The sequence below is a fragment of the Equus asinus genome, chromosome 29 (genome assembly GCF_041296235.1).
Source record: "Equus asinus isolate D_3611 breed Donkey chromosome 29, EquAss-T2T_v2, whole genome shotgun sequence".
Taxonomy (NCBI): domain Eukaryota; kingdom Metazoa; phylum Chordata; class Mammalia; order Perissodactyla; family Equidae; genus Equus; species Equus asinus.
In genome coordinates, this window is record NC_091818.1 from 42,679,732 (window position 1) to 42,691,152 (window position 11,421).

At 44.3% G+C, this 11,421-nt stretch overlaps 1 pseudogene; it reads left to right on the forward strand.

Moving 5' to 3' along the window:
• The first annotated feature begins 897 nt into the window (after positions 1-897).
• LOC106840717 (UPF0669 protein C6orf120 homolog) lies at positions 898-1,682 on the forward strand (annotated as a pseudogene).
• Positions 1,683-11,421: the final 9,739 nt, after the last annotated feature.

Below are 11,421 nucleotides of genomic sequence, written 5' to 3' on the forward strand. Positions count from 1 at the left end.
GTAACAGTAATAACATAGCTGTAGTAAACAACAGTGTCAACAAGGCGTTAGAATAGAATGCTCCTTCCTATACCGCACATCCCAAATTTAATTTCATTCAGTTTTCTTCTGAGATCACCTACCTAAATACCTCTATTTCACTATTTTCTTTCTTCTGTAGAAATTTTTAAATACTGTTGTATTACCTAACAATTTCTACTTTTCTCAGAGGTACATCATCTCATTTGGAGTAAATCAAGACACTCTTATAAGGAGATATAGCAATGAATTTTTTGATCTGCTTACAAATAAGAAATAAAACCCATGAGAAGGAGAGTGTCCTATGCAGAGTCAGAGCAGGCAAACCACATCCAGGTCCCAAGTGTCTCAATTCTTAGTCAATTCACCAAGCCCATTGCACTGGATATCCATTTCTGTGTAGCTAACTACCTCAGTACTCAAGGGCTGAAAGTAGCCATTTCATTTTGCTCACTTATTTTTTGGGTCAGAAATTTGAAAAGGGCTTGGTTGGGCATTTCCAGCTTAAAATATCTCATGTGGCTGCAATCAGATGGAGGATGGGCCTGGAGGAGCAGGCAGAGCAGATGGGGCCAGACCTCCTCCCCAGCATCTCTCTCTCTTTTTCTCTCTCTACCTCCTCCCTCTTCATGTAACTCAGAGCCTCACCATGTGGTCTCTCAACGTGCCCTAGTTTGGGCTTCCTCACAATATGGCAGCATCAGGGCAGGGAGACCACTCACAGAGCTTCTCAGAGTTCTAGCTTGAGTATTCCAGAGAGCAAGGTGAAAATTACCTTAACTTTTCAGTCCTAACCTCAGATGCCGTGTAGCATCATGTCTTCCATCTTCTCTTGGTTATAAATGAGACACAATTCCCCCAGATCCAAAAGAAGGAGACATGATCTCCACCTGCATACTTCCGCCACTCCAGTTCAACCACCTCTCTGGGCTCCAGCTGTGGCAGTTCCCTCAAGCCCACCTCTGTCCTTATGGCTTTGAAGAGGAAGATAAGAAAGAAAAAACAGAGGGAGGGCCTCGAGAGTCCCTCCAGCCCTGGCCCCGATGCTTCTGGTGTTGCACCGCCCCTGTGGGAGCACTGAACATCCATAGAGCAGGAAGTTACTGCACCAGGCATCACCAGCTGTGGCAGCTCCCTGGAAGAGCACTTTTCAGAGCATCTCAAGCTATATCCTTGGTGAATTCCTCTGAACAAGGGGAAGTTCCAGGAGAACTGATCCTTCTGCATGTTGTTAGGATTAACAGGAGCTGGGAATTATAGCTATGTGAGGTTCTTAGAGAAAGATAATTCTTAGGATGCAGAGCTTGAAATGTGATGCAAATCTGTATGTCTCTGATCGCACCCTCCATCCGAGTTGTGATGACTATGAATTACAGTCTGTCACCCGTGGCCAGGACAGTGTTTTTACACAAGCGCATTTCCAATGCCCTGTGGGAAATAGGATTCCGTGGACATCCATCTCACCCTGACAGTGAATTTGAAATGAAAGTGTCTTAAGATAGAGCAATCAAACAGAATCCATTTGGTGAGACTACTTATTCTGATGGTCCAGATATGAGTCATAAGCATGCTTATGCTCCACACGATGCATCTCAAGAAGAAGAGTTCATTCTTTGGATGAGATTTTTAGTGTTTTGAAACTGGGGCTTGAAATTCTTTTTTGATTCATTGAACATACTCTGGAGTATAACACCCTTAATCTGTGAGCTTGATTGCAGTTCACTGCGGCCACTTTTACCTGGTTGGAATTCTGGTTACCTTTTCTAGTTGGGGGGATGGAAAAGTAAAGCCATATACATTGTTATCCCAATGTGTATCTCAGTTATCCCAAAACAGGAAAAGCCTTCCTCCCAGAAAAAAAAAAAGAGAGAGAGAGAGAGAGAATGATGGGAAGGTAAGAAATAAGATGAAGCAAACCAGGGAAAAGCAGGAACATAGACCCGGTCAACAGTGCCAGGGAAGCAAGTCATGTTGAGAAGTTTGAATGACAAGCAGCCCCCAGTGGGCACAATCTTCAGGCCTTCTGATTTCATTTTTTCTTGTCTTTAGAATGTCAGATTACAGCAACAAATTATATAATTTATATTTCCCTTTTAGAATTTTCTGGCCTAGTTGATGACCCTCAATTAGTTTCAATGGTGAACAAAAGTCAACAGACTTTTTTTTTCCAACTCAAATGCTATTTTTGTCTAATTCACTGGAATTGTACAAAATCCTAGTCAGTGAACGGCTTCACGTTTAGTCTGGATCTGCATGTGAGTGAATGACTTACGACTATGTCTTCCCTGAGTTCTCAAATCCTCTTATGGTAACTCCTTACCCACTCTGCATTTTTAGGGACAGGAAGGTCCCAGTAGAAAGCCAGTGGGTAGGAACTGGAGGATGGGCATCTGGCCTGTGCAAGGAAGAGGGTTAAGCAAATGTGAGGAGTTGATTTCTGAGGTGGAAACACTTTTAATTGCCAGGATGCATCATCAGATTGAGTGAATCCTAGTGTTTCTAAGGTAAGAAAGGATTCCTGCAAGGGCGTTATTTCTCTTTGAAGCATTGAGATAGAAATCACAAAGAAAGTTCAAATGGATGACTCGTTGTCTTCTGTAGGATAGTTGGTTGGTATAAATTCAATTTTCAGGAATAAATATGCAAGCATTGATTAAGCTACACCGTCTTTATGATTCTGTTCAAAATCATTATCCAGAAATGAATTAGGTCAAAAATTGGGAGGGGGAATTACATGAATCACTTTTTTTCCCTTCATTGTAAATGAATTTTGCAAAATACGTATTTTAAATATTTGGAAGTCATCAATATATGTGTGTATTCTATTCTAGAGAAATCCTTTCTTTGAGAGTGTTATCGTTCATTTTCACAGAGTGTTGCAGGCAGCAGTCTTCATGTGAGAAGAGAAAGGGCTCCAATGTGCAAGCGACAATCCCTGAAGAAAGCAGGAATCGAAAAGCAACATACCTTTTGTAAATTGCTTTAGCAAAAATGACATGTCAGTTATCATATCAAATGGCATTTCTGAAATGTCAAAAGGAAGGGAGAATGTCTTCACCACACACAATTGAGTAATAACACAGCAGAGCACGGGGTCTCAGCAGGAAACAGTCCACATAGAAGCTACTAAGCCATCCTGAAGATAGAGGGCCTTGAGGTGGCTGAAGGCTTTCAGTGCATCACGCCTGCTCCAACAGAGTGAGCGGTGGAGGGAAGTGATGCTGGAGGGTGGTACCAAGAGCACTCTGCACCGGGAAGGCAGGCTGATGGTCTCATCCAGTCCTTGATGGAGCACAGCAGGAAACAGGCAACTGAAAGCAAATTAGCAGGAGCTGCCTTGCCTTGGACACTGTAAACCTGCATACAGATGTAAGGATTCGGACAAGCAGATAGGCCTCAGATAAATACACACAGGGATTCAGCACTCCAACAACCAGTTCCTCATCAATATTTTAAACTGACTAAAGAAAGGCAGTAACAGTGGAATCAGTTTATCTTCACCACCTGTTAGTAACCAAGTATAGAGCTAACCAGAAAGAGACATTTAAATGGCAACTTCTATTACTCATTCCAAACCTGAAAACTGGAAAGTTATCTTTATCTCACACCATCGAATAATGATTTGCCAGCCATAGTACACCCGATAACATCGGGGAGAGAGTGGAATGAATGTTATTATAGGTTATGTAAAAATTCAGTCTGTCCTTTGAAAAATCATCATGGTCTCCCAACTCAGAAACCATTCACTACAGTGATTTTTCTCTTTGTTTTGAAGTACTCACAGTCTTTGTCTTTAAAGATATCCAGCTGGAAAACTCTAGTGGACAAGTCAGATTTTCTCATTTGTTTATTTGACTTGACAATAATACAAAGAGATTTCAAGCTGGTAAAGCCTAGAACTTACCCAGGAGGCAGCATCTTATTGTGTAAAGAAAGTGAGATTAGAAGCCAGGAAAAGACAGCGAAAGGAATCCTATTGAACTGTGACAGGGGTTAAGGGAAATCAACGATATTAATACAATACTGTTAGCTGTTTAATTGGATTATCCTTACCAAAACTCCCAAAGCTAAGATTTTTTTAATAAAATGCTATGTGAAGTAGGGGAATTTGCAAACTCAAATGCTTACACGGGCCAAGAAAGTCATATAATGAGAAATGCAGGCTGTAAGAAAAACAAACACATAAGCACCATCAGGATTGGTGAGAGACACTGAGCCTTAGCAGGGGGCAACTGTAGGGAGTGCTGGAGACTGTGGAATAGTGAAAAGTACAGATATTCCCTAAAGAGAATAGCAGATACTCAACTCTGGCCAATTGGTACCTTGGGGAAATTTGGATCCAGTCTTGCTAGATTTCCACCATTTTCAAGAGAAGATAGAAATCTAGATATATCTATAAAGTCTTCCCTTTTTTAGTGTTGGCTCATATTTTCACCCCTAAAACACCATGTAGATCCAACTTGGGGTCCAGGAAATACACATGCCAGCGGGCCTGGTTTGCACCCTCTGAAGTAAGAAGACAAGGCAGAAAGTGGAGCTGTTAGAGATTGAGCAGATAACTCGGTGATGTCAAGACTCACTACAATTGTTAATGAGCTAGTGTGGAATGTGGCTGCTATCAAAGAAGGCAGTCATAGGAAAAGCGAAAGCTGAAGTCATGGCCAGGTCATTTGTGGGAAGTGACCGCTGAGATCATCTGGCTTCATGTGAAACTGACCTTTTTCTTTTTTTCTCTTGTGCTAAACATTCCTGAGGCCAACATGCGTGGAGATGAAACCAAAACCTACTCTTCTGGCCAAAGGGCCCCTGATAACAAAAGGAGCAGGCATGACTGGGACAAGCCTGTCAGTGAGGATGGCTTATCCCAACTAGATCAGCTGAACCCAGGGAATCGCACTGGGCCCTTCATCACACAGACTTCTCGAGCAATGTGAAGCCAAAGTCCAAAGCCGTCCTGTCGTTTTTACAGCAATATTTTTATGATACCTTAGATAAACTAAAAGAACAGCGTGTACAAAAATAAACACCACCATGTTACAAAAAGAAAACAGCCTCGTAGAAACAAAGACAGGCTTTGATCTTGGAAAGAAATTCTCATTAGTTCATTCATTTGATGAGAATCTTAATTCCTTAAGCTGGTAGCTAGCAAACAACCTAGGAATCCAGAGCTGAATAAAATTACAGAAAATAGAATTTATCAACCTGTTTTAATTTAAAATTGTACGTAGGAACGGGCCATGTATATTGTGGGTGGGGTAGTGTTAACAATCAATTAGGAGCTGTTATGCCCAACTTTTTATTAGGTACAGAATTACTGATAAATTTTTATAATTGTAAAAATAATGTAAATATATAATTTTTAAGAAATATTATGCCTATATATATGTTTTTCTACCCACAATTTCCTAGACTCCATCCCTTTGTCTACTCACAAACACACCAACGACTGCCCTGCTTGGTTTATCAACGTCATGGTGCTGGTTAAGAATATCTTCAAACCTTTGGTCTCGTATCAAGCTAGCCAAGCCATGAGATAAGGGCCTGGAAAATAGCTCTGTATCTCGTTCCTTCAATTTGTTCATTTATTTGTCACATGTTTATGGAGAGGTCAATGCGTCTGGTATGAAGATAAGCACAGAGTCTGCCAAGCAGGCCACCCATGACCTTGGCCACAGGGAGCCATCCGCCAACCTGGTCATCTGACTGTATGTAAGTAGCTTCTTATTTTGTTAATTCCTTGAGGATGAGGAATTGTGAAGTTGGCCTAAAGTCCTGGATGGCGATTTTTATGTCTACCTCCTTAGCGACTAGCAGGTGCCTGTGTTCATCATGCATATTTGATGGATAAATGAATTAGTGACTCCAGGAACAGAATGGAGGAGGGCTGGAAACACTTGGAAGGGTTTGGGGAGACACATTTGCATCTGGGGCAACCTTAGGCCTTGGAGGTTCATCCAACCCAATCCCAGGACAGCTATGATGATAAGCAACCCCAGACATTGACGTGGCAGCTTGAAGTTTGCCTGGAAATTTTCCTTCCTGGGAAAGATGGATTTGTTCAATTTACTGCTTTCCTTATCTGCCTTGAATTCACAGGAGTCTCAGGAAATGTCTGGAAATTTAAGGAGATGGATAATATACAATGAGAAACACAGCAAACCCCTTTGAGAACATGATAATCATCTGGTGATATTGACCACTCGAATGTAATGTAAGGTGTTTCACAGCCTGTCTGGCTTAACCAGGTACATCTGAGGATGAGAATGCCCCCATAATGAGGTAAGGCATCCTGGAATTCACGGATAAGCAGGGGGGGGCTGGACCCCCCTCCATACAAATCACTATCCTTTGACTAGTAGCACTGAGTCATTTTGTTCCCTAATGATGTGGTTCAAGGAAGAACTTTCATGATTCATTCTTATTTCTCATCTGTTGCAGGAACTTACCATTAGAATGAGCTAACTCTGCTTACATTTCTAATCACAAGGTTCTCTACCTTGCTCTTCAAACTCTGTGCCCAGTTAATCTTTGGCTGAAGTTCCCTGTGACATCAGTAATAACTGACCTATTTATCTATGCCCCTGGATGCTGATCTGAAAGTAGAGGTTTAAAAGAAATAAAACATCATTACCTTGATGTGTGTGCAACTAGTAATGGGAAAAACCCAGAGAGGGAGAGAGGAGAGAGATGGGGGAAACCCTCTGTGAGCCCTGAGTATACGGAGAAATCCCTAGGAAAGTCAGAAAATGCCTCCTTTAAGACCAGATCAACCTCTCTGCTTGTGATGGTGACATTCTCTGAGAGACTGGGACCTCCAGTGAAAACCTCTCCAGCAAGTCACTCAAGGAAAGAGGTACAGGTCCACCTACGAGTTAACCAAACATGACCTCATCTGCCAAGAACTCCCATGAACCATGTAGACCCCGAGGTCAATCCGTTTTCCAGGGCTCTGGAAGTTTCTCACTTTCAAAGCAATTACAAACATGACCCCTCTCCTTTCCTGAGAGCAGGCAGCTCAAGGCGGCCCGGTCCTGATCAATAAGAGAAAGGAATCTCAAGAGTTCATTGAAATTTCTGAAAAGAAAGAGGAATTACAATTTTGGAAAAATACCAGTTCCAAGTAATACAGAGATAATTATGAAAGAAAAATATCAGTTATCTCAGAAAAAAAAAAAAAGAAAGTCTAAGGAAGGCTTTCCCTCAGAGTTGATGTTTAAAAGGATGAAAACAATTGAGCTGCCATCTCTACTAGGATGAGCTGCAGACACAATTCCTGAGGACGGGGTTGGGAGGACCTTGCAGGTGACCTAGAAGCACAATCAGAACGTCTGTTACCCCCTCCACGGTGGCAGGTGGTCGCCATCTCTTCCTTCTCTCCGCACAGTTAGAGCAGAGCTCACCCTTCCTCCTTTACAAAGAAAAAGTAATGCTAAGTGAGGAAGGAAGGTGTAATGTCAGCCATGGGAAAAAAATCAGATGCTGCCCTTGGCGACATGTGGCGACAATCCTGAGTAGGACTCCGGAGGGAATTGCTGTCCAAAAACGTACCCGGTGTCCCCATAGGTAACAGAGAACGGGACTCCGTGGGTGTCCTGACACGGGGAGATGTTGGTGAGATGGGCCCCCAGTAGAGGAAGCAGAAAGGTGAGTGACAGCCTGTGTGTGAACCGATGGGTCTCCTGGTGTCATCTTGCTGCTCATCCTGTGGGGAGAGGACCAGTGAAGAGGCAGGTGAGGATGGGAGCAGTTAGGAGTCAGGATGGACCCTGAGCTGCGTTTGACCCCAGCGGAGGCGAGTTATTTCTGACCATCATCAGCCCAGTTGGTCCAGCTCAAAGGTCTTTCAGAGAAGGCAACATAATGCTCCCGAGGCATGAGGACCAACCTCAGAGGAGGTATCTCCCTTTCACAGGACCACAAGGGCCATTGTCTCTCTGTGTCTGTGTGGGGGAAGTGTTACTAACCCTTGAAAAGCTGAATGACTTGTGTAATTCAGAAAGGTTGTACATAAGTACTATTTCAATCAAGATAACCTCATAAGGCTTGGCCGTGTGAACTTAAAAGAGAGCTCCATGGTAAGAAAACTTTCTTTTTAAATGCCACAAAAATGACATGTGGTCCTCTGTGTGAAATTATCCGTCTCATTTTTCTGAGTCCCAGGGATCTCAAGACGTTTCAAGTGAAAACCTAACACACAGGCGATCCATGGTAAGCGGTGATGGCTAAAGAGGGACTAGGGTTTCCTGTGATTATTTTTTCACTCTTTAACTCACTGCTGTAACTTTGTCAATCTGTATTTACACCTCTTTAAGATAACTCCCCAGTCTGCACCCTGAATACCATCCCGTGCTTTCCTCCACAGAGACCGTGTCTTTTTCAATTTTCTCTCCTTCCAACGACTTCCACCTCTTCTGGTCCTTTGTCTGCTCAGTGCCTCATTCCCACCAAGGCAGCATAAGGCCATTCTGAGGTTGCTGCTCCACTCAGCCACCTGGAACACTCTATCAATGTCCCAGTCACTTCCCCGCGCTCTCAAGGTCACCTTCGACTCCCTCGACCCTATGATGTGATGCTGTCCTAGCTTCTTTCCTCTGCTCTGGTTGTTCCCAGAGTGTTTCTGGTCCTTCCTCCTCTGCTCCCTCCTGAACCCCAATCATCTAGAAGTTCCCCACATTAGAAAGGTCTCTGATCTTTGTCTGATTTGCATGCATATTAGAACCACATTTCATAATTTCAGTGAATTTTATTAAGGATTATCAGGACTCTTTTGGCAAACAATCGTCATAAAATCAAATACGTATTGTGACTTAAAGAAAGTTCATCTAAAACCGTCTTTTGCATCCTCATAGGTAACTTTCTTTTCAATCTTTCTAACCCATAGACCAGTGCTACGCTCCTCAGTCAAAACACTGTTACTAAACTGCCATTAACACACTAAGACTGTTCTATTTTTTATTTAACAGCAGGGACATCTAATCTATCATCAGTCTATAGTCAATAAACATTATAGGATTCAAAGTGTGAACAGTGACTGATGCTTATGATTTTTATTAAAGGAAAACAAGCCAGTGCGTCTGGGGATTTTGCTCCACAGGAAAATGTTCCTGACTGTCCTAGTTGTCAGTTTATGGTGTCAGCACCACACCCACCCTCTGCCCCAGGCTCCGGGATGCAGGTCCAGGGACCATGCGAGCCACAGCCCATAGAAGCCTGGCCTGTAGGGGCACTAGATGGAGCCCACAGGCTTGGAGAGGACCCTCCCTCCTTCCTGTTTGCTGCCTGTGGGCTCCTGGCAGATCTCTTGCTTCTGGGGCCCTTGCACCAGCAGCGCAGCTTCACTTGGGTGGTGAGAATTCTTCCCTTGAGCAGCAGCTGGCTCCAGTGCGGAGTCCCTCCAGCACTTCCAGAGCCATCATTATTGCACACCCACCTCCCCGTGACACCAGCTCCACTCCCACAGGCCCCCTGTCAGAGGCCTGAGTCCTGGCTCCACGAGCCCCTGTTTGAGCTCAGAGACACCAACACCAGCCCAAGATCTGCTCCCTCTGCCAAGGGCTGCCTTTCAGCCTTGCAGGCCCCTGCTCTGAGAGTCTAAGCCTCAATCATCCCAAACTCTTCCCTCCCTGCCTCTGCCCTGGGGGTGGGAGCTGCTCCCTGCAATTGCCACCTGCCTGGAACCTTAGGGTTCTCTCTTCGCCCTCCCAGTTGTCCTGTTAGCAACTCTATCTGTAGCTAACAATCCTTCATGTTAAATGCCCTCTGTCCAAATAACTGGAGTGGTTTCTGCCTCCTAACTGGATCCTTTAAAGTTGTCTTAAGAACTGTTATTACCAAACAGAGAAGCCATTGTTTGGGAAGTGGATACAAGGCTTCCTGCCCAAGATATCCTCTCATAATTGTTCTTAACCGACAGCTTCACAAAATACATTGCCAAATAGGGTTTAACTGACTGACCACTACAGTCCATAGAGGGATTTTCATAACTGACCAAATTCCCTTGCAGAGGATGCTATGATGCACTGCCCAGCTGGCCCCCACCTCCCACCCCATCCAGGACTGGTGCCTCTTTTCTCCACTTGCAGGAAGTGTTGCCTGCTGATGGCTTACATCTGGGTCCCCACAGGAATGGTCCTTGGCTGATGAGAGCTGATGGGCTCAGGAGTACAGCCCAGCCCCTGGGCGCCTGCATCCAATGACTGGTCCACACAGGGTACAAAGCTCTAGCATCCTGTGTTTGGATGGAACATCTCTGAGACATCATGCCTGTTTCAGAGCAACCTGTGCATCAGCCAAGGCCTCTGTAGCAGCTGCGTTACAGTTCAACTTTTCCTTCTGCCCAGTCTTGCCTCTGTCACCCCTGACTAGGTGTTGCTCATACTGTTCACAAACCTCTGTCTCCTAGTCAGCCTCCTGTGGTACCCAAACTATGCATGAGTTGTGTTCCCAAGATCTGGTGCTTCTGCATTATGCAACCTCAAGGAGACTCTGTGGGGAAGGTGATAACACTTGTTGGACAGACGCTAACACTAAACTTATGTGTTGCTACTCTTCGGCGGAAAGAGAATGAGGAGAACTGAGATGGTGCGGCCTCACCACTCTCCACCATTGCAAAGCTTTATACAGCAAAATGTGGCATTCTAGTAAACTATCAAACGAAAATATAGATCTCTAACATTTAAAGTTATCAGACAGAAGAATGGCAAAAGTCACAGAGAGTCTATACGTAGGCTCGACCTGCCATAAAGCAGGATCCCAGACTGAGGGAAGCTCTCCACAGGGACATGGAGTGACGGAGGGTGGGACTTGAAGAGGCACATTGGGACAGAGATGGTGTCAGTGTTATTCTGAATTTATAGGATGCCTATGAAAGAAATAAACGTAAGGATTGATGCTATGGATTGAATGTTTGTGTCTCTCCAATTTCATTTGTTAAAACCCTGACTCCCAGCATGACAGTATTTGGAGACAGGGTCTTTATGAAAGTACAGTCACGTGCCACATAACGACATTTCAGTCAAGCGTGGACCACATATATGATGGTGGTCCTATAAGGTTAGTACCACATAGCCTAGGTGTGTAGTAGGCTACACCGTCCACGTTTGTGTAAGCTCACTCTGCAATATTTGCACAATGGCGAAGTCATCTACCCTTGCATTTCTCAGAATGTATTCCCATCGTTAAGCAAGGGATGACTGTCATTAAAGGTAAATGAGGTCACATAGGTGGGGCCCGGATCCAATAGGATTAGTGTCCTTCTAAGAAGAGGAAAACAGACCAGCGTGCTCTCTCTCTCTGAGCACACACAGAAGAAAGGACATGTGAGGACACAGCAAGAAGACGGCCTTCTGCCAGCCAGGAAGGGGGCCCTCGCCAGATGCTGGATCTGCCAGCACCTGGATCAGA